A 26,547-nucleotide genomic window follows, 5' to 3' on the forward strand; every position below is an offset into this window, starting at 1 on the left:
CCCATCTCTCCCACTCTGCATTAGTATTCTTTTTATTCTTTCGAGAACAGATGAAAGGAAGCAAGTAGTAAGGTGTATTTGTAAAGCAAATGCCCTTTCCTTCAGAAAGTACAGGGCAAATAGGCAGTAGTTTGTGCAGGTATAGAAGTCCAGTATGCCTCTGTTTTGTGCCGCTGGAATCAGTGCAGTTATTATTAAGGCTGTTTGGAGTATTGCCTTGTAACAATGTACACGAGCTCAGTTTGGCTACAGGAGGTGAGCAATACAAGGAGCCATTTCCTGGCCATTTCTGGTCACAGTTACCTCTGAATGTTCAAGCGGTCCTGGGGATTTGGCTCCATGGGCTTTTTTGCTAGTTCTCTTTTTTCCAGCAAGGTGTTTTCTAGTGGCTTGTGTCCTTATTGCTTTGGCTCCTTCTAGGGTACTAGCTTCCTTTTGGCTTTGCTGGGAATTAAAGCTCCTGCTTACCAAGAATCATGTGCATCTATACCTTCCTGATTTTCTTACAGTTTTCACCATTAAAAGATATTTTTGTTTGCTAGATACTTCACTTTATGTTTTGGAATTTTCCATTCCTTTGACCTGCCTCTTCCTACCAGCAAAATAGGGAAGAATGGATTTTACCAAGATATAACTCACATTTCTGGGCCAAGGCTCTTTATGCACTAAAGTCTTTCCCTCTCTGTCACTAAATTTCCTTATTTGGAGTAGGTATGCATATTCTAGCATCCTTGTCTCTTAAATTCCAGGAATGTTTCTGGCAAAACAAAGTCTTGAAAACAAATACCTAGAAATTACTGCAAACTGCTACATTAAATCACACTTTTTTATAGACTCGGTTCACATATTCCCAATGCTTTTTGCATGTTTTACTACTGAAGGAGTTAAATTTAAGTTAACCATTATTTTCCAGAAACCTTACATAGCACTGAAGTGAGGTCCTGTAAGAGAAAAGTAATGTAAAGTAAAACAATAATCTTGTATATGGGTAAACAAATGGTATAGCATTTTGCTTCAGTAATTTATGTGAACCATAGTTGTTTCATGAATTCTGAGCCAGAGTTACTTTACTGTCTGCAGTCTGACTTGTGGCCACCCCATGTATCAATGAATGCAAGTGAGTAGCATGTATTTAGGATCCTTCTTCTAATATATGCCATGGCTTGATAAACAGCATTATATGTCTGTTTCTTTCTGCATCCTCTGGAAAGCAAGGGGGGATCCTTAATGCTTGGAGTACTCAGGTAAAATATTTGCAGCTTCCCTCATCAGTGTATTTTGGCACAATAAAGACTTGAACTATGTGGGATCTTGGTTTTTATCTGCAAATCCACAGTTAGAAAAAGGTCGTGTCTGTCACCAAATCTAATGAAAACAATATGTTTCAGTGTTCTCAGTGAAACAAACCCTGGAAACTCCTTTCAGGTGACACGAGATGTTTTGTTTCTGTTTTAATGATAATTCTATGTTCTCTAAAACTATAACAATATGAGTTCTGTTGAATGGCAGATAAAAATGTTCCTTTTCTAAAAAGGTCAAAGCAATTCTTCAGCTATATCAAAGTGTATTTTAGATCTGAAAATATCTTTCTGAAGCAAACTTACTTAGAAATGAATAAATTTCCACATAGTCAGTTTTCCTTGATGAAATACCTTCTTGAAAATTTTTGACTAGTTTAGTTAGCACCTAAAGAAATGCCTCAGTAATAGCTCATGCTTCTTAGGACTCTGGATGGAAGCTGTTTTCATCTGGAACTGCATTCATTCTCCTCAGGTTTGCACTCCTGGTTGTTTCAGTGATGAGAATAAAAATGTATTTTTACCTTCAGATTCCTTTTTTGATACAGTTGTGTGATGTGCTGCCAACAGTTTCACCCAGTGTTGGACTAAGCCATACAAGGACCCAAGTGGGGTGTCCTCTGTGCAAAGCAACCAAGTATCTGTGTCAGACAAGCACAAACACAGGCCATGTGGATAACCAAAAAATTTTATGCACAGCAGCAAACACAGCCAGAAGTTTGGAAACTAGGCTGGCAGCAGTCTTAAAACATTTTGATGTAGAGCAGAAGAAAGTCAAGAATGGCTGTTAAGCCTGGTTCCAGTGCAGAAGAAGGTTTAGCTGCATGCTCAAAAGAAATGGGTGGAGTTAATTTGTATTTGGTAAGAGAATATGTAAGGAAATTTGCCATCTTCAGCTGAGGATTTAAAGTGCATTCTAAATAAGGAAGGAAACTGAGGCATGAGAGTATCCAGTTTGGAAGAGTATGATGATTCTTGATATTGAAGTCTCTTGGTGAAAGTATGCAACAGGAAATGCAGGTGAATAAATTAACAGTGAATAAGTACATATGGAACTGAGAGTAGATCTACTAAGATACAATATTCTGAAAGAAAAAGAAAAACCTTAGACATCATGTTTTTCTTTTGATGCAGTTGTCACATTTAAGAATTCCAGAACAAAATTAGCAATCTTTCTTTCCAGAGGAAAATTATGCAAAATTAGCATAATATTGCTAAGCTGGACTGCCAGGCCTATGGGTCTCTCACTCCTTATTTCCAAGTGATTGACTCTAATTCTTTTGATCAACTGAAGTATATCTAGCAGATGATTCAATTTGCCATAGTGTAATGGTAGAAGCAAAAACTGTCTCTATAAATATTTTTTATATTTAATTGAAATTGGAATGATGGACATGCTCTTTAGAATTTTAAACGGTAGTTTAAATTGGTAGTTTTAAAATGTAGCTGCCGATGTAACCTTAAATGTCTGGTTTGAAATTGCTTCATTACAGAACTATAAGGAACACGTAGGAAACGGCAGATGAAATTAATGCATATGAACAATCACCCACACGCGTACTGATTCCCTACTTTAATTTCACTTTTCCTGTGTGCTGATGAGGTAGTTACTTTGTTTTGATCTTTGAAAGCTCATTAAGAACACTCATTAAGCCTCAGAATACTCAGTGAAGTATAGCTTTTGCTGTTACATGCAGGGTACAGTTCAATAACCTTTTCAGATTATAACAATTTGGAGGTAATCAGGAATAGTACCCCAGAGACTGAGTTACTGAAACATGATATAGATAAAAACAAACATAGAGATGTCAGGCTGATGTGTTGTCTAGGCTGGCACCACTATCATATTTTAAGATGCTCAAAGTTAAACTTTGTCACAAATAGATTGGAAACCAAATGAAAAGTACTGACACTTCAGCTGTACTTGTGCAAATTGGTTATTTTAATATCATTCTCCTTCCTGCTCTTTCTTTCTTGTTAACTTGAATTCCTTTACACATTTATTCTTCATTAAGTTCTAAATTTTATCTGTGTTGTTGTCTGTCCCCTCCTGCTCTCCAGGGAGGAAATCTTTTAGGCCCTTTTCTAAACTCTGTCCAAACTTCCTGAATTTTTAGTAATGTGTGCCATATCACTGCTGCCTGCATCCTCAGATCCTTCCTATGAGGCTGGGGATCTGTTGCTTTTGAACTGAAACAGGATAAAATATTGCATTTAAATGTATGACAGCTCATAGAGCACTTAGAAAACAACAAGAGTGGGAGTGCACAAGCAAGCTTCAGTTTTGCTGAGGAATGAAGGTCATAGAAAATTCTGCAGGGTTAATTTTCTTGTTCCTGTGTTAAGGAAAATCATGCTTATCCCTAAATGAGGAATGCAAAAATTTACATAAATTATTAGCTGAGAATTATCATCTGCAACTTTTCTTACAGATGATAATAGACTCTTTCCTTTTGGTTAAGTCTTATCTCTCAGCCCATTGCTATCAGTTGCTCATGAGGCATCAGTCCCTTTTCTTCATGATGCTCTGCTTCACAGGTTTCATGTTTTTGGCTCATTCTGCAATTAAGATGGTTCCTGTCTCTGCCATCCTTTCTCCTCCCTGCTCCCTTCTCCAAAACTGCTCAACAGCTGTTTGCTTTCTCTGCTGCACATTTGATTCTCTGACTCATGCATCAATAAAAGAACCTGCCACAGATGAATGGGAGCAAAGCTGAGATGTCTCTCAAAATGGTTGCTTTAAAAAGTCTTCTTGCTTCATTACACCTATGTCACCTGGAGGGTGTGACAAGTCTTGGTAAACTTCTGAAGGTTTAGGCAGTCCAGTGACTCACCGAGGAAGTCAGGGAGCAAAGGTATTGGGACTTTCTGTCTGCTGTAGCCTGGGGAGACTCAGAGGACGACTGTTCAGTTTTGGTCCTTGGGCTGGGCAAGGAAGAAGGAAGTGCCCTCCTCTGATAGCAATCCTATGTGGTCAGAACAGGGAATTGAGTGAAATGAAGGCTTAAATAGGGACTAGGCTGAGTCTTAGTGTCAGCTGAGCACATGGTTTACTGAGTCTGCTAGCTAAACTATGAGTCTCCCTTTTTGGCAGTATTGAACTAAAACATCAGCTGGGGTTTTATCTCTGTTTTAGCCTTTCAAAACAGCTATTTTTTTAATCTGGGGCAGGTATATCTCATAGAATTGTTGCTGGGGCTCCACTTCATCTTTGAGCCTGCAGCACAGAGCCCAAGGGCAAATGAGTCACCTAAGGAAGAAGAAGCTGTGGCAGAGCTGGGCTTAAGCAGGAAGAGATCATCACAGGACATCTCTATCTGATGCAGATAGACTTTTCTTAACCTTAACCAGAAGACCTGCCAGACCAGTGGCATGATGCTACAAGAATTATCTTAAGTCTTATTAGGCTCTACCCAAGGGCAGTGAATAAAAGGCTCCTGTAAAGTTGTGAATGAATGAATTAGAAAAAAAATTGTTTTCATATCTTTACAAGCATAATGTTTTTATTTGCCACTGCTAATTACTTTTCCAATTTGGAATAATAAGTAATTAATTTAAAAATAGTTATATCCAACCTCAGCTATAATAGAATTAACTTTTGTTAATTGCCAAACAATATAAAATTTTGGTGGTCAGCATGGCTTTTGAGGGGAATGAGAGATCATCAAAGTAAATTAAATTAGGAGTGCAATTGGGAAAATGAAGGCTTTTCAGCATACAGATAATTTCAATATGCAACATGTTTATTTTTTGAGGATATTCTGTTTCAGATTCAGAATAATCTAAGTCTTTAATATCAAATAAATTTCATATTAAACCAGGTTTTCCTGGATGCTTGAGTTATTGTTCCCACTTATTAGACTACATCTTTACATGACCTCTACCTTGAGATGACCGTTCCTTATTTTAGCATGCCAGTGTCAGAAAGGATTATGTTGCACCACAGAAGGCCATTTAGAAGAGAAGTCTGATTCACCCCAGATGGGGTTCTCTAGAGAAATAAAGTGTAACTTCAGCATGCAATTCAGATGCTGGAATTTTGTTGAAGTATCAGTAGTGGCAAAGGTCAAGAGCCCATTTTTCCCTCTATCATAGGATCATAAAATGTTTTGGGTTTGAAGAGATCTTAAGGTCAGCTAGCTCCAAAATCCCTGCCATGGGCTGGGAACTTTTCATGAGACCAGGTTACTTAGAGCCCCATTCAACCCAGTGTTGAGCACCTCCAAGGATAGGGAGTCTCCGGCCTTCCAGACAGTCTGTTCCAGTATCTCAACACACTTACAGCTAAGAATTTCTTCCTGATATCTAATCTAATCCATCCTACCCTCCTTCTGCTTCTCCTGTGTCCTAAACCTACATGCCATTCTCTAGCCTTTTTGTAAGCCCTGTTTAAATACTGGAAGGTGCTATAAAGGTCTCCCTGAAGCCTTCTCTTCCTCAGTGTGAACAAGCCCAGGTTTCTCAGTCTCTCACAGGGAATGTACTCCAGCCCCATGATAACCTTAGTTGCTCTCCTCTTCAGTCATTCCTACAAGTCCATGTCTTTCTTGTGTGGGGAACCCCACAGTTGGACACAGCATTCTGTGTGCAGAACAGAGAGGGTGAATTGCCTCCTTTCACCTGCTGGCCACACTGTTTTTGATGCAGCCCAGGATGCAGTGGGCAAGAGCACATTGTTGACTCATGCTGAGATTTTAATCTTCAAACACCAAGTGTGTGCTGCCAGGCTTGGTCTCAGCCCATTTTCTGCCCAGCCTGTATGTGTGCTTGGGACTGCCCTGACACAGGTGCAGGATCTTACACTTGCCCTTGTTAAACTTTATGAGTTTTGCACAGTCTCACCTCTCAAGCCTGTCAAGGCACCTTTGGTTGTCACCATGTGCTTTCTATAACATGGTTATTTCCCATGTGCTTTAGTGTAGTTCCCAGAAAGATCTGCTCCTAGATCCTGCCAGGCACTGAGGTGAGACTAGCTGGCCTATAGCTACCTGGGTCTTCCTTATCTCCCTTTCAAAAATGGGGGTTATGTTTCCCATTTTCCAGTCAATGGGAACTTCACCAAGCTGCCATGACTTAAATATGACAGAGAGTGGCTTAGCCACTTCTTCGGCCCGTTCCCTCAGGACATACAGACGTATCTCCTTGCAATTGTTTACTTTCAGGTTCCTTAGATGTTCTTCATTCTCCCAAACCCTGCTTTCAACTTCTGCAACTGGAACAGAGTGGCTGGAACACTTGCTGGTAAAACACTGGGGGAAAAAATAATGGACTACCTTGGCATTCTCCAAGTCCTTTGTACCTGGGTCTCCTATATCCCTCCTGAGAGTAACACATTTTTCCTAGTCTTTCTTTTATCATTGATATGCCCAAAGAAGCTTTTTTTATATTCTTGGTATCCTTGGTCAGGTTAACTTCTGCCTGTGCTTTATCTATCCTAACAATCTTCTGGTATTTTGGCTATTTTTCTGTATTCCTCCCAGGATACCTGTCCCTTCTTTCAGCATCCTGTTTGTCCAGGAGTTCCTTGTTCATCCATGTAAGCTTCCTGGACTTCCCTCATTTCTTCTTCATAGAGATGCATCGTTTCTGAGCCTGGAGGAGAAAATCATCCATCTTGAATATCATCCATCTCTCTTGGGTTCCTATTTCTTCCAGGATGCTATCCCATAGCACTCAACTAGGGAGACCCTTGAAGAGAACAAAGTTTGCTCTCCTTGGAGTCCAGGGTAATGAGCTTGCTGTGTGCCCTCCTCACTACCCTAAGGATCTCAAACTTCTCCATTTCATGGTCACCACAGTCCAGGCTGGGCTTGAGCTTCACATTCCCCACCAGCCTTTTCTGGTTGGTTACACAAAGGACCAGCCTAACACCTCTCCTCATTGGCTGCTCTATCACTTGGCAGAGGAAGTTGTTAACGTGTTCCAAGAACCCTCTAGATTGTCTAAGCCCACTGTATTGTCCCTCCAACAGATATTGGGATGGTTGAAGTTCCCTATGAGAACAAAGATATGTGAATATGAGGCCACTCCTCTGTGTGTAGAAGATCGCATCAGCTTGATCTTTCTGTTCAGGCAGCCTCAGAGACTTACTATAGAATCACTAGTCCCTGCTCTCCTTTAATCCTGACCCATAAACTCTCATTCAGCTCATCATCTATCCCCAGCTGGAGTTCCATGCACTCTGTCATCATAGAGGGCATCACCACCTTCTCATCTCCCCTGCCTGTCCCTCCTAAAGAGCTCATATCTTTCCATTCTGACACTCCATGAGTTTCTGTGATGCCAATAAGATCAGAGCCCTGCAGGCAAGTGCAGGTCTCTAGTTCCACCTGGGGAATCCCAAGCTGAGTGCATTATGACTTTCTGTCTGAAGTGTCTGGAATTCCTTGGGACTGTGCTTCATGTGCTTTCCTCTGGACCTGTGTAACTCCTACAGACTCTAAGCATCTCTTGCTGTCTGGCTCACTGGTATGAGTGGATGGCCTGTCATCCCATGCCTTATCACTGTTAAACCTGATGATATCCACATCTCCCATCACATTTAAAGCCATAGAAACAAATCTCGGCCAAAGATGATTTTTCCCTTTTGAGAGAGGTGGATCCTTTCTGAACTCAGCAAGTCTGGTGCCGTGTAGGCCATCCCATTATCAAAGATCTCCAAATTTTGGTGGTCACAAGGTCATTTCTTAGTAGACTGAGTCCACCTGTTTTCTGTTTATGCTGTCACATTCACTTGGAAGACCAGAAATGAGAATAAGCTGAGGATGTGATTCCCTCAGAAACTGTCCCAATGCCTTGAAGTCTCTTTTGTGCACATTTCTACTATGTCTTGCATTTTTATGGAGGTGCATAAGGAAGAGCAGTAACAAGTAATGGCTGAAAAAAGGAAAAGGAAAATTCCTGAAATCCGAATCTTAGTTTCCCATCTAAATTTTGGTGGAAGAGTGTCTAAGAAGGATGCAGAACTAGAAAAAGCACAGATAATGCTTCCCCTTAATGTTCTTCTAATTTGCAACACACTCCAAGCTGTCCCTATGCTGAAATAGATGTAGATGTAGAATTTCCTGAATCAGACATGTTATCTGTTTGGGTCAGAATCATACAGATCAATTTTTCATGTGAAAACACATCTGTAAGCTTTGTCTTACCCACCTCCTTCTGTAAGCACATCTTCCACTGGCAGTGAAAGAGAAATTAAATTTAATATTGGACTGTTTTAAAAGAAATGTTTTGCCTCCTTCCAGTTCTTCCAGAATATGCTGTGTTTGTTCAAATCAACCAGAACTAAATAAACTAAATGCCTATTTTTAGTGATTTTTTTTTTCTTTTTAAGATTGAATTTTATGCTGTGGGGAAATAGAAAAGAAAATCTTCAGTAACGAAAATCTTAGTTATCTGCTATCCTGCTCTTGAAAACACTCCCAAAAAAGAGAGAGTAGTGATTTTTCAGTAACCAATTCTGAGTTTCAAATAATAAATCAATAATCCTTGAGCAAGATTGAAGTAATTTTGTTCTTTGTTATGCTGGTTTGTCACAACTTGTTAGGAGGATTTATTTCCCTTTGGGACTGTGACACTGCTGCCATGACAACAGTAATTCACAAAGCCAGATTCATCCCATGATATATAAAATTATGGAAACTGTCTAGGGTGTTGCTAAGTATTATATATTTTCTTTTCTTTTGTTAGTAATTTAACTTGGTGGGTGGATAATAACACCACCAAGTTTGGAAGCTTTCAGATGCCTATTTGCCTATTTCATTCTATATGGAAGTTTTCTTGCAGAAAGTTCCAAATCTGATACAAAATCTGTTTTGCACATGATGAACCTTCGGTAAGATGCAACAGCATTAGCAGAAGTCCAGGTAATTCACCCAGATAGGTTTAAGTGTGTGATCTTCATAGCTATTTTTTATGACTCAAGGTCATTTTCTATTACATTTTGGGCAGAAAGACAATGTTAGCACAATTTATTCACTGCCATATGCTTGTTCTCAGGCTATATTACAAATAGAGTCTATTTCCTAAGCATTACAAGGGGTTTTCAACAGTAGAAAAGTCTGTTTTGAGCTCAGGAAGCATAAAATCAGTTCCCATCCAAGTTTTCTTTCTGTAGAAGTACTGCACTTTCCAGTGCAAGCCTGATATCCGCTGGATAAGTAATTGTGATTTTGTCAAGCCCTTTCCATCACATCTCTAATTTGTCAAACCAGAATAAGCATGATTTCCTTGCATTTCATTTGTTCTAATTTTCCACTTAATGATTTTTTTTTTCCCCAAAAAAGTGTTAAGTGACACTTGGCAGTGCTGGCACTGTTTCCCAAGTCATTTAAAAAGTAAATCAAAGGAAAAATGTCCCTTCCCATTTCCAAACTTTTTTATAAGGATTAATTTCACCTTCCAGTGTCTTGTGCAGGATTGACAAGTGAAAGCAATGGAGTCACCAGTTTTCTACTCTCTAGTTTCCACATATTGCCTGCCACAGTGATATGGAGAATCTTTTAACTTTCTCCTTCCTCTACTCTGTTCAGACTGTTTGGGTTCTGGGCAGGTGGCCATGTGTAGGTTTGGGAGTGGTTAACTGGCTGGTGGTAACACACGTAACTGAGCATTGTTTCTTCCTTACTGATCTGAGAAAAGATTGAGCTGAATGATATTTTTTCAGCAAGGTGGGTTGTCCCATGTGCTGTCAGTCAGACCCTGTTAAAATTAAAACAGAGTTAGTGTGCTCTTGCAGTTCTGCTCAAAATCTCCCAGTGGTACTTTGACAGGCTGCTATTAGGTCTGCTAGCTGCATGCCTGGAGTTTTAAACTCTCTTGGGTTTTGGATCAGCCCCATAGCTATGAAATCCACAGTGACAACTTTCCCCTTGTCCTCTATGAGTGGAGTCTGTTACATCCCTTCCTGAAGTGGGACCAGTGGCAGTGAGCATTGTGTTGTTCCTGAAATATGCCTCTATGAGGATAGGTAATTCCACTGAGATTGTTCTGGTTTGTGTTTTTCAGTAGAAAACAGTAGAAAACAGACTGTTAGATGAAATAAAGACTTTGCACTGAAGTACAGTGATTAATTTAAAATATTTTAGATTCATTTTGACTGCACAAAATGACATGTATGTCTGCCATTTCTTATAGCTATTTGGTTCAAATTTCTGTGCACCCTTTGGACTTTGAATCAGGATCCTTTCAAATTTTCAGGTCTTTCATGGTGTGTGGAACATTTGTAAAATATAACATTCTTTGACCTCCTCAGTCTCTGGAATTTCCCTTTCCCCCCCCCTCCATATTCCTGCATCCATTTTATAATTTTTTTGGTGGATAGACTTCAGTCTCTTCAGGAAAATTCTACTGCACTCCTCCTTCTGTCCCTCTCTGTCCTTACAGGCAAGACAGAACAAACTTGGTTTCATAGATCATAGGTTTTTGGCTTTTCTGTGTTGAGGCCATCCCAGGAGTGATTAGGAATGAGTATCCCATGTCTCCATCTTATAGAAATTTTGCAGTCTTTGCTTTCTAACCCTATAGCAAAAGATAGAAAAATTGTATATATCTTGTGATTGGTATTCAGTATTGCAATAACTTCTTTAAATCAACCAAAATGAATAGGCTTTTGTGAGATAAATTTCACAATCATTCTGGAGGTGCTGTAGAAATCAAAAGTAAAATACTTTGGATTTCATATCCAAGCTTAGAACATATGATTGCTTCAATTTTCTCTTAACTATTTACTGTGTCCTTACTTCTGCTTCTAAGTATTTTTCTCTGTGTAGGGTCATTCTGACAGTAAGTTAAAATGGCATCTTCCATAATGCAGGTCTAGGGGTGCTTGAAGTGAGATTCCCTGGACACAAATCTGTGGCTATTTACTGCGGATGTCTTTGAAAACCTTTCTCAAGTCTGAGCTGTAATTTTTAAGTATTTTTTTAAACTATTGCTTACTTGTTTATCACTTCAGCCCCTCACCCATTTTCTTGGATACCTATGCTGCTTTCTTAAATTTGATTTTGATCTAATCTCTATGTAACCTGCCTGTGGATAGCACAGCAATCAATCTTTCCCCTCATCCTTTACAAAGCTGGTACAACAGTGGCAGCAGCAAAGGTTAGTGTTGAGACTCGCCTACTGAAAAGGAAAAAGTTGGACTTGCTGGTAAGAGTATAATTAATATTAAATAAAATATCTCTTCACCTCCTTATAATGTGGGCTTATATGATAGTGCATTCTTCCCTTGCTATTTCTTATAATTTTCCCCTTTTATTTTTCAGGGAAAGAGAAAAAAAAAGCTTGCATTTCATTTGAATAAAAATTGTTTTGCAACATTAGAAACATTGGGAATAGTCCCATTTTCAACCAATTCCAGGCATAGCTTTATTCTTTGCTTGTTTGATTAACATGATGACTTGGGTTAAAACATTTTTTTCTCAAATCTTTTACCTACAATTTCTGCTGTAGGCACAAGCTGTTTTCTGGCACTTTTGAATGGCTCAGTGAACTGAGACTCTCTGGATGCTGGAAGTTGAGTTTAGGACTCCAGAGGCAGTGAATATTTAGGACTCTTGTTTACCGTAACACATATGGTAATATGACAGTCTCCACTTGTTTGCATCTCTTCTAGGGAATCTTATGTAAATTCATTAATTTGCATTCAGCAGTGAAAATCAAGCATTGCCACTTCTTAATACAAGACATGCTGCCTTGCATAACCTCCATTGCTATATTAGTTAACTTTCAGCTAATTATTTTTTTGACTGCAGTATCATCTGTGACTTTTGTCTTCATATTATTAACATGAAAAGACAGAGACCTGCTGGTTTGGTTTTTTTAAAAATTTGTGAAAGAGGGAACTATTGTAAGAATTGTTATTGATGGAAGAGAAAGTGGATGAAAGTCAATCAATAATATGTATTACAAAAGAGTTTTTCCAAAGGAATTCTAGAGACAAAGTTATTTTAAAACCTGTATCTATGTCCTTTCGTCCTACTCCCTGTCTGGATATAGCACTGTGATGATTTTGAAGCAAGGAGGAGAGCATATTTGTAAAACTCAGGAAGAATATGGAGAAATAAAAATTTCACTCACACATTTTAGCTGGATTATTCATGAATCCAATGTGCTACACAACAGCTGCTTGAACTGAAATTAACGTTCAACTTGTGCTGGTTAGGATTAAGACCTTTGTCTACTGAAGTACCATTGGGCTGAGTATGTAAATCCTGTGATCCTTATTTGAATATTAGATACCAGCAGTTTGATATGGCAATTACTATTCAGTTCAGTGCAAGAATGGGAAGGACAAAAGTTTGTGATATATCTTTCCAAGGTAAATTTCTCTTGTGGTAAAATTTTGTAATGTGAAGTCAGAAAGACACTTCAGAATACAACTTCATTAGAGATCTGAAACTTAAAGAATTTAATTTATAAATTGAAAACTTAATTCATTAAGAAGGTTGAATTAGAAGAGTGAAATAATGTTCAGATTAATTTGTTTTAAAAATATAGAAGAAATCATGGAACAGTGAAAGCATAGCTGTTCTCAGTTTCACTGGTTGATGTGCCATGGCTTTGATATATATATATTCAGAAAATGTATAGAATCCTGTTTACTTTTAGATTTAGATTGGTAAGGACTGTGTTTTTATCTGTATATCTGGTAGTTGTTTTCCTTCAATAGACCAACATGTATTTCTTGGTAAAATCACTGTGAGGTCTGAAGTGCGCCATGAAATATGTCAATATATACATGAGTGGATTTTTACAGTGCTTCATGAACAGTCTTTAGTTTCTGCCTTTCACTGGGAACTTTTATCACTTAAGACATCATAAAGGCTGTAAGTCAGCTATTTTGAATACAACCCATTGCCTATTTCTTGCAATTAAAAAAAAAAATAGTATTTTTATTTTATTTACAAGGTAAAACTATTCTGACACTTTTCTATAATTGGGCTTTCTTTTAAATGTAAAAACTGCTGAAAATTTTTGCTGGAAAGACAGATTTATTAATCTCTAGTTATTTTATTAAAAATATTTTAGTTGGATGGATGATTTTAACATGTACTACTTTCATTACACTCTTCATAGAAATGGATATCAGTATCAGCTCACACAGAAAAGTAGGTGCACAAGGGATGTCTTAACTAGATCATGTGGGAAAGGCATATGTGTTTTCTATAAGAGAAGAGAAAAGCTGTTGAACTGCCAGAGGAATCAACTTATTTATTTCCCTGAAGTCTCAGCTCAGATTTCATTAAATATTTTCGCTTCTAAGGTGCTGGTGTGTATTGGATTTTGAGAAAAGAATGTGGAAGATAGTCTGGGGCAATCTGTCCCACACAGCTGCTCAACTTGACAGAATCAGACACAGATTCAGAGTCATTAAAGTAAAAAGTTTAAATGAATAAATAACATTTCTTTATAGAACAACCCTTTACTTTTAGTACTGGGTTTCTAGCTGTCATCTCTACATTACACTGAAGTTACTAACCAGCACCTGTCAACACAGGACTGTTACATTTCATGCTGAACTCCTGGTGCAATTGGTTTGAATTATCATTCTTAAGATTGCTAGATAACCATTAAAAACCTTTTTTTTTTTTTTCCGGATGCTGAATTATCACTTTATTTTAAATTCAGTTCAACTGAAGAAATTGTGGAGGTAAGTTTTTTACTACTCTTTTCAGACGTGTGATCTTGTTTTCATGGACCAGTTTGTTCCTGTTACATATTCTTCCTTAAGAAACATTATTTTGCTTTGGAACATTAGAGTGATAGTAGGTCCAGAGAACTCTGTTTAATAAGTAGAGGAGAAATAAGCTAAAAGGTTATTAATCAACCAATATTTAGCAGGTTGAGTACAAGGCATGTAGGCCAAGGACTCTCTCAGTTGGGGTGGCTACATTCTTGTGTTTTCATTACTTCAGACTTGACATATTCTTGGTGCAATACCGAATGGCTCCTGAACAACTTGCTAGGCATTTGATTTTCTTCTATTTTTCTGCCTTGTCTTAGTGCACCTGTGGCTCTTATTCTTCCTGGCATGGACCTGAAGGTCAATGGTCAGAAAAACATAAGTACCTAGGACATGTGAAAATTCTCTATTAGGTGCTTCTCAGTCTTTAAAGACTTCATCAAATACTTCTGTTCTAGTGTGAATGGTTGTGAAGGATCAGAGTTTAAATGTAAGAGCCATGAGATATGCACATATGGATAAAAACACTGTGGGCTAATACAGGTAAATAAAACTATTCCTAGATGTATCCACACTTCCTAGATGTATCTGCACTTGAACATGGTTTTTTTTGAGTTCTCTTTCACCATTCTTCTGTTTGATGAAGAATTGTGCAATGACAGCATTTGGTAGCATAATTTCATGGCTGACAAAGGAGAGAGTGAAAAAGCAAACTTAATGCTATATAAGATACTCCGTTTGCTGTTGAGCAAATGTAAATATGGGAAGCTAATCTACATAAGGATGGTGAAGTTATATTTTGAAACTGTCCATTTATCATCTTTGTATAGAATTTATTTGTGACAGAGAGAAAAAACTTCAGCTTTAAACTGGTAGTATTTAATGAAGTTTCACCTGGGTAATGATAATGTCAACTTCTGGAGGAGGAAAAATCTTAGATGTTATTCTGTTTTAGTGGTGCAGATGTATGTTCAGTTTTGAGCAATTCAGCTGATCAAGAAAGGTGATTTTGTGGAATGCATTAAGAACTCCAGGAATAAAAATAATCAATATTAATTTATTTTCCTGTTGTTTCCTTCTTATATTACTTTTTACTCATTTGTCCTTTCCTTCTTTTCTCCTGTGTCAGTGGTGCTACCTGTTAAGCATAAAAGTCTCAGTCACCCTAAAACTCTGCTGACTGCTGTATCCTGACAGTGGTCTGAAGTGGATATTTACAGAGTACAAGAGGGCATGTACAGAACAATACTTTCTCTGACATTGCCTCCCAGCTTGTGATACAGAGATATGCATTGCAAATTAAGCTAGGAGTTTGTATTCCAAATAAATGATCTGTTTTGGGTTGATTCCAGAAAAGCCCAAACAAGGGAAATCATAAATCATAAATTAGTAGATTTTTCCAATTCTAAATTTAAAACTGTCCCCACCTTTTGATGAATAAAGGACTGTTTCTATGCAGGCACTATTAACTTGTTCTTATGTTGTGAATATCCTTTCACTTAATAATCCGTTTCAGTAAGATACTATCTTAAGGAGAATATATATATATATATATATATATACATACATATATATATATATATATATATATATATATATATATATAAATTATATATTTTTAATATATGATATATTCATTATATATATTTTATATATTTTTTAAAGAGTAAAATGTGTTTTAGTGCTTTATGGGTTGCATAATAACTTCCCAGTTGCTTCATGTAATTAGAATTTTGAATGCAGTATGAACAATAAGGTCTTTATTTCTGATGGATGAAAGTAATGTGTTTTGTTATCCTATAATTATTAAAATATAGAATTTCATGCCACTTATTATCTAATATGTGTGCTCATACTACATTATTTCTGTGCTTGTATTTAGAATACAATTAAACATGCACATTTTTGAAACTTATCATGCATATTTCTTTCCAAAATGTGCAAGAAAACAACAAAGATACACTTGGGCTAATGGCTTGAAGAAAATATCTTTGTTTCAAACAGGTATAATAACAGCCACTGCTGAGATATGCTGCCGTAGCAGTATGCCCGCAGCGTATGGAGCTGTGTAATTGTTTTCCATGAGTCCAAAAATAGTTCCTATAATATCAGCTTTGTGGGCATATTACTTGAAAATCAATAAAATTCTTGCTAAGAGTACAATTCCTTGTAATAAATACCTTCAGGTCTGTTTTTTTCCTTATGAATTTGTTAGTAGTGCTAGCTTAAAAATTGGTTTCAAAATCCATGCATGTAGTAATCTGTGTATGCCCTCATATTTCAAATAACCTTCCTTATTTTTGTAGCCTCTAGGTTTGTCTGGACAAGGATCATGGAATATATAAGCTTTAGGAATTTTGATTATCACATTTAGCTCAAAGAATTTATGTGGTTAAACTCATAAGGAAATGTAAACTTCAGGGACTAGTTTCTGAGTTCTTCTTTTTTTAATATCACTTCTAAGTCTCATCACACACATACACACACAAAAACACCCTGTCTCCTTCACCTCCACCCTCCATCCCCAGTGTTTGACAAAGAACAGATTTTAAAGAGATTTATAATTCTGCACAGTCTTTTGCCTTCAGTGGTCTTGAATGAAAACAAGCTAGCCTTTTTGCCTGCTAGCTAATTTATGTCAACTATAAAACCACAGGATGATGAACTGGATTAAGGTATTCCACACATTTCCCAGAGGCCACCACTTTTATTTGATACTATAAGAGATGTGAAAAACTATGCAGAATTAGACCCTAAAGCCAAGTGACATATAACAAAATTTTCTTATTATGTGACCATTTATCCACCTAGTTCTGCAAAAACCCTAACACCCCCATTTCTTCCCAAAACAGAAAGATAATAATAACATGAGCAAGAAAATGTAGGAGTGCAACTAATTGATTTATACATAGTAACATTTAAAACTGATTTGTTTTTAGCTGTCTTGCTACCACTTCTTATGTCTAAACTGTTTTAGTATTTTTGATATTTACTTTTACTAAATTGTTATTTAAAGGAAATATTTTCTATTGTACTTCTGAAGGATGGTTAAACTAAATGAAAATCATTGCTTATTTTCTTGTTTAATTTTTCCTACATATGAATATGACAACCTTATTCAGGCAGTTGGTAGCTAGTAGTAAATCATCCCTGAATTTTTAGTCCAGTCCTCAGTACTGGAGGGTTAAGTCTACTGATGTTCCTCTTATCTAACCTGACATATGTCAAACAAACAAGTAAACTCTAGAGCATAGATTTCCTGGGGGAGAAGATGAGGAATAAGAAGCTTGCATGTAGCTGTGGTTCGCGATGATGACTTTCTGCTGGAGATGCAGCTTCCATTCCAGTTTGCTCCTGGCTGGTGTAAGGGTTTCTGTGCCAGCAAGCTCAGTAACTGCTGAAACTAGGAGGAAACCTCCCAAATGACTAGGCAGCTTATTTTTGTGAGAACCATTAAAATAAAAGAAGACAAATTTTAAGCATGTATCTATAAGGTAAAATAGTAGTATTTCTGTACTATAAAACATCACTTGGTAAGTAGCATCAATTTTTTTTCTCCTACAGTGGTAACAATAATAACTGTTGTTTACTGACTTATTTTATAATTGTAAGCATATGACTTGCTGTAGAGAAGGTACTTAAGTGAAGTTAATTTCTTATCACACACTCTGAGTCCACATGCAGGTGATTTTGTGCTGGCAATACTTGCCTGAATGCAGTCATGACCATACTTTTATTTTTCCTTAGCAATTGGTAGCAGAGGAGCAAGAAGTCTGTTAATGGTTTCTAGTGCCTGAAGAGTCATCTTATTTTTCCCTCTCTGGACAAGGAAAAAGTTTTCTCTGCAAAAGGGGTAGAACATATGATTATTCAGGTTTCTCTTCATGTACTTTCAGTTTTGACTGAATGCTCTAACCAAAGGTTAAGAAGGAAATTCCAGTAGTCTATTAATCTGCTGAATCTTTCAGCCTGAGACCAAGATCAAGGGTATCAAGAAACCAAGTGTTGGGTTCTTCACTTCAGTCACAACACCCCCAGGAAGTGCCATAAGGTGGGATAGAGTGGCAGGAGATCTGCCCAGTGGAAAAGGACCCGGGGTGCTGGTGACAGCAGCTGAACATGAGCCAGGGTGTGCCCAGGTGGCCAAGAAGGCCAATGGCATCCTGGCCTGGATCAGCCAAGGTGTGGCCAGCAGGGCCAGGGCAGGGATTGTCCTCCTGTACTGGGCACTGCTGGGGGCACACCTGGAGTGCTGTGTCCAGTTCTGGGCCCTCCCAAGAAAGGCACTGAGGAGCTGGAGAGAGTCCAGAGAAGGGCAGTGGAGCTGGGGCAGGGTCTGGAGCACCAGTCCTGTGAGGAGCAGCTGAGGGAGCTGGGGGTGTTTGTCCTGGAGAAAAGGAGGCTCAGGAGGCTCTTTAACTGCATGAAAGGAGGTTGTAGCCAGGTGGGGTTGTTCTCTTCTCCTGGGCAGCCTGTGATAGGACAAGAGGAAATTGCTTCAAGCTGCACCAGGAGAGATTCAGTTTGGACATGAAGAAGAATTTTTTCATAGAAAGAGTTGTTAAGCATTGGAAAGGTCTGCCCAGGGAGGTGATGGAGGTGTTCAAGTAATTACTGGATATGGCACTTAGTGCCATGGCTTAATTGACGTAGTGGTGATCAGTCAAAGTTTAGACTTGATTGCAGATGTGTTTTCCAACCTAAATGATTCTGTAATTCTGTGAAAACTCTGAGGGATACTCCTTACTGGGATCTTGTGTCAGCTTACTGCAACCTGTTGCAAGTTCTTTTAACAGTCAACCTGTGGCAGGTGCAAGCAATTAGACATTCCAGGGTGTTGAAATAGTGGCTCTTGTACTTCTACACAATAGACCATAAGGCACACGAGGTAAAACCAAGGTAGGTAGTAAAGTGCTAACACTGATAGCACTTTAGTAGTAGATAATACTGATATATATTTAGCGTAATGATATTTATACAACAATGTATTATGGTCAATCTGCTAAGGTGGGAAGAAAGGGCTTGGCATTTCTCATTTCACTGAGATCCCTGCAGTAGCAAAGTTAGCATTTTTAATGTACAATGACAGATGCAGGTAAATGGCCTTTTTATTCCTAAACGATTTAGTAACTTGTATGAAACTTTCTTCTGTCTCTCTAGTTTAGTTTACATGTATTACTAATGATTTTATGTAAATTGTGAGTTTTCTGCTGTATTATAAAATGACTCATGTAAAATTAATTGTTTCGGCATACTCCATACTTGTCTGGAATAATGGTTATGTGTGTTTAATACTATTGAGATGGCTTTCAACACTTGTTTAAAATCTATGTGTCTATCTTTTCTGGCATCCTTTTTTTACCATGTCTCTTCATTAATTTTTTCATGCTTCAAATGTGGACTTGCTAGCCTGGTGATTGCAGGTCTTATTTTCTTGCTCAGTGGGCCTGAAGCACTGTAATCTTTCTGTATCCATTAGATCAAGAGTATTAAATATTTGCTATGAATACTGATTGAAAATGTGCTGTGTCAAGTGCTCTCTTGACTTCTATAAAATCAACGCTACTCTTCCTGAATATTCACCATGATAAATATACCAGTCACTGGCTTTTTACTTTTCCTTAACTTGTGTATTTCAATGCATTCAAAGTAAGCATTCTGTGGTGATATCTATATTAAGGTTGTGCATTTTCAAAGTATGTAGAAAAATATATTGTTTGTGAATTTACAAAATTAAAAGAAAATAACACCTTTTTATAACTTTACCACAGTGTAGAATAATTTGGCTATAAATACTTTGAACTATTTAAAAACAAGGATAAAAAAAATTGCAAAGTGAGCCCTCCTTTAAAAAACTTATATAGCAGAACAATAAGAAGAATGCAACTAGCTTTTTATGGACCATAGTATGTCTGGAAATGACCTGTTGCAGCTGAAAAAGGTGGCTATTTTCAAAGGTACTGGTGTGGGGGAGGGAGAGAAGCAGGTTACCTCAGGGATGGGGAGGGGGGCAGAAATCATATTGGTTTCCAGGCAGCTAAAGTTTGAACAAGTGACATAATCATCAGAATAAACATTATTTCTGTAGACAAGAAGTATATCATATAGACTTCAGAAAATTAGCTCTAGCAATTTAGCCTTCTTGTGAAATGATTTTAAGTAAGTCAAGGTGAAGCATCTCAGTTTTTGAAAAAAGCCAGTGAAGAAGAGAATGGCACCAATTCAGACTCATTTCTCTTCAGTGAAAGGAAGTAATCATTCAGCCAGTCTTTGCAAAGAAAATGGAGGAAGCACTAAGCTGTCTGAAATCAGAAAACACGGCAACTTTGAAAAGAAATGCTATTGATCAGAAAAATACAGCTACAGTTATATAGGTTACTATTAAAGTGCATTTTTTCTTGTTACCTTGTCCTACACTATTTCCAAGCTATTTTCACACTGATTTGTTGGTTGCAGAGTGAGATTTTTCTACTGTGTGGCTGCAGAAGAAATACCTGTGTTAGAAAACATCTTGTAAAAGAATGAAAAGTTTTTGAATTGAAAAAAAAAAAGAATTGTTGCCTGTCTCCTGACCAAGATGGCAAGAAAAGTATTTTTATGGATTCTCATGATCACCATAATTAAAACAAATCAGTATTTTGAGACAGACATTAATAAATAATGCAAAATTAGTTGAAAATGAGACAGAATTACTCAGTTGCACTGTGCTTTTTGGTCTTAATTAATTTCATGGTTTTATAAACATGTTGTTCTTTATAACTTTAAAGACATTGAGGCATGGAGATGAGTTTCCTGAAGTTGAGAAGCTATCCCAAGCTAGCCACAAGCGACAGTTGAAAAACTGCATACTTGTAATTTTTGATGATTTTTAATGGTGACAATTTAGCATCTTGTGAAGAAAATAATTAGCACGGATCTTTTGCATCCAGGTGCCCAGCACTTAAATTTCTCCTCTTTGGTGAAACAGATGTTACCTCTTCTTAAATGATTCCTTCAAGAAGAGTTTTAATTTGAATAAAGTACATTCATAATCCATACTGAACCAGACAGAAAGTTATTTGTGATTTCTCCCTCTCTCTCCCTCCCCTTCTCTCTTCCTTTTTCTTCCCTTCCTTCTCAGGAAGATTTGATTTTTCTTGTCTTTCTTTTCTGGCATATTTTTTCTCCTTCTTATTTGTCCCCTGTCTTTTTCCATGCCAAGCTAGGGAAAAAAAAAAAGGAGAATAAAAAATAAAAATGGAGAATCCATTTTCCTGGATTATTTCCAACCTTGACAATACTGAAAAGATGCATAATTGTGTCTGTGATGTAGTACGGCAGAATCCACAAAGAATATTAAAGCTCTCTGTGCAACCCTGTGTCCTGTCAGAATTAAGCTTCTAGTGAGTTACTTTGTCAGTAGTCTGAGAGGTTTCTGGAATACAAATGTAGGCCTTCAGATACACCTGAAGACACTCCTGCTGTGTTACTCGTCATCTTGTTGGCTGTACTGATCAACAAGTCTGCCTCTGAAGAAGGGATAGTAAAACTGCTCCTTATATTCTTTCAGGCAGTCAGTTGGGCAAGATCAAACAACTGGCGAAGGTGGTCTGAGCTACCTTCCATGGCCTGAATGGAGAGTGCCCCATAACCCATCCCTTCCACTGACAAAACCATTGAGAGGTTTGGTAAGGTTTAGAGTATGGTAAAAAGGTTTAGATGGATGGTGAAAACCAACTCAGGGACAGGTAGTATCTTGAGTCATGACATAAATTTGCTGAGTTGGATGTTGATTCATCATGAAATGTTTAACAATTCTTCAGACAGGTTAATAGCATTCCAGTCTGTCCCATGCTCACATCCAGAGGCTGCAGTGTGTAATTTATGCTAGGAAGTGCCACTCATGGTGTCTGCTTCAAGGTCCATTTTAAATTGTACAAAAATAATAAATACACACCACAAGTTGGGACAGCAAGCAATAATAGCACACACTCACACTGTCCTTAATTTTTACCGCATTGTTTTACACAAATTTCAGTTGGTGCTCATGCTTATCAACTCTCCATCTGATTGTGGTTTTGCTTTTTAAAAATATGTTCTTTTATTTTGCTGCTATTCTATTGTTCCTGTTCTGATTATTAAACATTATAACTAGGATATTGACACTTTCAATCAGTTTTTCCTTTGAATTCAGACATGTTCATGTGTCTTTACAACATGAACATCTCAATTTCATACCACTCCTACTGTGTTAGGTTTTTGAAACACCATCCTATTTTAGGAGACTGGTCTACTGCTCTTGATCATAGAATCATAGGATGGTTTGGATTGAGAAAGGCTTTAAAGGTCATGACCAATTTTCCTGAAATGAACAGGGACTTCTTAATCTAGAAAACTTTGCTTTGAGCCCTTCCAGCCTAACCTTGAATGAGCCTTGACTTTGAATTCCCTGATCCAGGGACGGGGTATCCCCCATCTTTCTGGGTGACCTGTTCCACCTTTTCACTACTCTCACCATAAAGAATTCTTCTATATATTTATACTGAATCTATCTTTTAGTTTAAATCCATCACCACTTGTCATTTCACAACTGACCCCATTAAAATTCTGCCCCAATATCCCTGTCATTCCTATTGGCCCATCCAGTGCACACTGGTGGATCAGGTCCAGTTTTCTGTTTACACCAATACCCTGAGACATTTTTGGCAAGGCTGCTCTTGGTCAGTTCATCCCTCAGCCTGTGTTGATAACAGAGTTGCTCTGACTCAGGTGCAGCACCTTGCACCTGGCTTCATTAAATCTCCTGAAGGTTCACATGGGCCTCCTTCTTGAGCTTGTCCAGATCCCTCTGGATGTCACCCTGTCCTTCAGGGGTGTCTACAGCACCACTCAGCTTGGGGTCATCTGAAAACTTGTGGATGTTTTCTTCTCTCAACCCTTCTATGTCATCAATGAAGAAGTTAATTAACACTGGTCCCAAACCCTGGTGCAAACACCTGATAGTACCACTTGTCACTGATATCCACCCAGACATTGAGCTGGATGTGACCATCCAGCCAATTTCTCAACCACTAGTCCATTCCATCCACTAGTCCAATGAATAGTCCGTTCATTGAAACCATCTCCTCCCCAATTTAGAGAGAAGCATCATGTCCAAGACTTTACAGAAATCCAGATAAATGATATCTGTAGCCCTTGCCTTGTCTCATGCAGATGCTGCATCATAGAAGGCCACTATCTTGGTCAGGACTTGCCCTTGGTGAAGCAATCCTGGCTGTCCCAAATCCCCTCCCTGTCCTCCTTAGCACTGCTTCTGGGAGGGTCTATTCCATGATCTGCCCGGGCACAGAGGGGAGGCTGACAGCACAGTAGATCCCAGGGTACTGCTTTCTAAAGATGGATGCAATGTTTCCATTTCCCCAGTCTCTGGGGACTTCACCTGACTGCCATGATTTGTCAAATATCATGGAAAGTGCTTGGCAGCTACATCAGCCAATTCCCTCTGGAATGTGGGATGCAATGTTGTTTGTTACTGCTCAGCGGTGCCTTTCAGACTCAGTCAAGCGGCGTGTATAGAGCTGTCTTTGACTGTTTCATCTTTGCCTTAGAAATGTGATAGAGACTTGTGGAGTGAGAGAGTGAGAAGGAGAAATACTTTTAAGAAAGGCTTTTACTACATAAAATGTACCCCTCAGCACAGTGTCTTTCACCCGACTCTTTGGGGTACATGTTTTGTTTGCTAACGCTCTACCTTATTCGCACGGACTTTCTGGGAGAGTCTTGACAATACTAACAACTTTTAACAACAAAAAACCAATTTTTACAAGGTTTTGAGACACATTTGAAAGCACTTGATACTGCCTAAATTACTAGTTAACCACATTTCCTCCTATCCACAGCGACAAGTCAGAAAAAAGATAGTGCTCGAGGGGACCCATTTCTGACAATCACGGCCAGCCTGAGTCAGTCTCTTAACACCAGATGGAGCTGCGGTTATGCAACCCCATGTGTCTATAGGTGAATTAAGGAGCAACCAGAACTCCTTTCCCCCAGGCCTCAAGTCAGGTGCCAACTTGTCTGATGCACTTGGTAGTCCTTTGGAAGTGCTCTATCTAAGAGCCATTTGCTTAGTACAGGAGTAGCAATATTTAAATTTAAAAAAATCCCTCTGAATTGTTTTAAATGGCACCATAAGAACTTGGAAAAAAAAAAAAGGAAATCGTATTTTGGGGAGAAGGGAAAACCACTTTTGTCCTTCACCTTCCTCTCCTTTAAGAAAAGGTATCTAGAAAAATCTGGCTGTCATTCTCTGTGCTTTTAGTACAGGGTGGGGGTGGAAGTAAACACAGATTTCCTGCAGGGTAGAAAGGAAAGGCCTTGCAATCTGAAGTTGATGACTGAAGTGACAAAGCATTATAATAGTGCTGCAGCTGTTATCTTGTCATGAAGACAAAAAAAATCCCATTATAAGCTCAGTATTTTGTGTTTGGATAGGAAAGCTAGCTCTGCTTCTGTATGTCTCCAGGAAGCAGGAAGGAGACATTACACTTCTAGTTAAGGGGGCACCCTTCCCTTTTTATTGGCTCAAAATCTCATTTGGTGGTACTTTTGAAAGCACTTTTTGCAAACCACTTAAATTTGATTTTTTAAATACCAGTTTTTAAAACAACAAATAACAGGATAGTTGGACCATTTAAAAAAGAGGTAAAGAAAATAAAGGCAAATAGCTGCTATCTGAACTGATTTGAATGCCTCAGACTAAAAGTCTATTTTACTTGCATGCAATCTAAGTGTAAGTAGATAATGATGCAGTTACATTTTGTCAGAAATCATGTTCTAATGAGTGTGTTTTAAGGTGGATGCGAATGAAGAAGTATCAGCAAGTAGGCCGTGTTTAATATCTGAGGAGACAGGCAGCTGGCAACTAGACCTGCTTCATCCTCTCTGTGGTCACAGCAAGGTGAGATAGCTAACACCAGGCTGCCTCTGTCTTAGCATGTCCCTAAGCCTTCAGTGCTAAGAAAATACATTACACATAATGATTCCTGTCTAGTCCTTGAAAAACTCATTATCTGAGGAGCTAAAGCAATGGTAGTGATTGATTTTTTAAAAAAATTTAACAGGTGGTTGTAGTCTATTAAAATACTGTGGGACCTTCATCTTACCACTAAAATCCATGTCTCTGATAGTATCAAAGGATATCTCCCATTTCTTTAACCTGAATGTCTACATTTGATGTGAATTCACAGATAACACCGATCCTACTGAAATTCTTGCTGTTCACTGAAACTTCCTATTTACTGAAAGATTTCTCTTCATCATGGTTTTAAGGGCCATGAATCTTAATCTCAGTGGCTTGAAGATTTGAAGTCTTTCTATAAATGGATTTGCTTGTTCTTCTAGTTCTCTTTTGCCTAGATTTTTTCTCTTTGGCTGTCACTGTGTTAGTCAGATCTGAAAGTATTCAAATTCAGGAATTAGACTGCAGTGTTTTCTGTTTTGCGCTGACATTTCCTTCGAAGTTCAACAAAATCTTCAAAATGTTCAGGCATCTCTTACCAGCTGATTTGAATTTCTACTTTCTATCCATGACATACATTAGTCTTTGGTTTTGTTGTGGTGTATGTATCACTTCACTACTCCTCGACTGGTAGATTCAAGAAAGAACTAAAAGTAGAGAGGTGTTTAAAGGGCAGTCTCTAACATTTTCTATGTAAAGTGTGTATAATTTTCATGTCTGACAGATAGTATTGTATTATCTGGATGAATTGAAAGGGAATATTGTTAAAAATAGTTTCAGGTTGTGTCTATGTATCTTGCCTTATCGAACAATTTTTTTTTTATATGCTTGTTCAATAGTAGAGCTATTGAACTTTGTGTAGGAATTCTTTGCTTTTTTTATTCAGAACCCACTGAATTTTTTGCTATAAAAATATTCACAAACAATCCATTCCCTCAATGAGTTTTAGATTTTTCACTAGAAACTCCAGCATTTGGGTAATTTTTTTCTCACTTATGGCTAGTGGATCAATTCACAAGAAAATGTTCTTCCTTGAGTCATTCAACCTTGTATTTTGGCAGAAGGGGATATAAAACCTTTACTATGATGATGATTCAGCTCAGAATATGCACATTTGACAGAAAAGACGCCTCTCATGTGAACTGAGAGTGTGCTTGTAAGATCATGGATTATTTCCAATGTATTCACTTCAACTTCCTGCAGCATAAGTGAAAGTGTGTAGTTTGTTGTCTTCTGTATTTGCACTTTTAAAACATATTGAAACTGTAGCAATAGAATAAAAGATTACAGATTCAGTGTTTGCATTTACTGGGAACCTTTAAACACTGAAGAAATTATCTCTGCAGGATGTGTGTCCCTTTACATATAAATCTTCATTTCTGCTAGATGGAAATCGGAATTTAGTCCAATCTCAAACCACTCTATACTTCTCACTTGTCTATTTTCAAGTTATCTTTTCCTTTTGGCCACCCATGAGGCCTCTTTGGTGATTTTTCTCTGGCAGCTCCCTGCTGCTCCAAGGCACTCCAGGCTGTTATGCAGCAGACAGATACTGGCAGAGCGTG

At 38.0% G+C, this 26,547-nt stretch overlaps 2 protein-coding genes across 2 annotated transcripts in view; one reads left to right on the forward strand and one right to left on the reverse strand.

The window, feature by feature from the left end:
* LOC127061026 (translation initiation factor IF-2-like) overlaps nt 1–26,547 on the reverse strand; it is a 694,470-nt gene that overhangs the window by 242,540 nt on the left and 425,383 nt on the right. The window lies entirely within an intron of this gene.
* LOC127061027 (cAMP-specific 3',5'-cyclic phosphodiesterase 4D-like) overlaps nt 1–26,547 on the forward strand; it is a 152,150-nt gene that overhangs the window by 19,745 nt on the left and 105,858 nt on the right. The gene's annotated exons all lie outside the window — the stretch shown is intronic.

This window comes from Serinus canaria, chromosome Z, assembly GCF_022539315.1.
Source record: "Serinus canaria isolate serCan28SL12 chromosome Z, serCan2020, whole genome shotgun sequence".
Lineage (NCBI taxonomy): Eukaryota > Metazoa > Chordata > Aves > Passeriformes > Fringillidae > Serinus > Serinus canaria.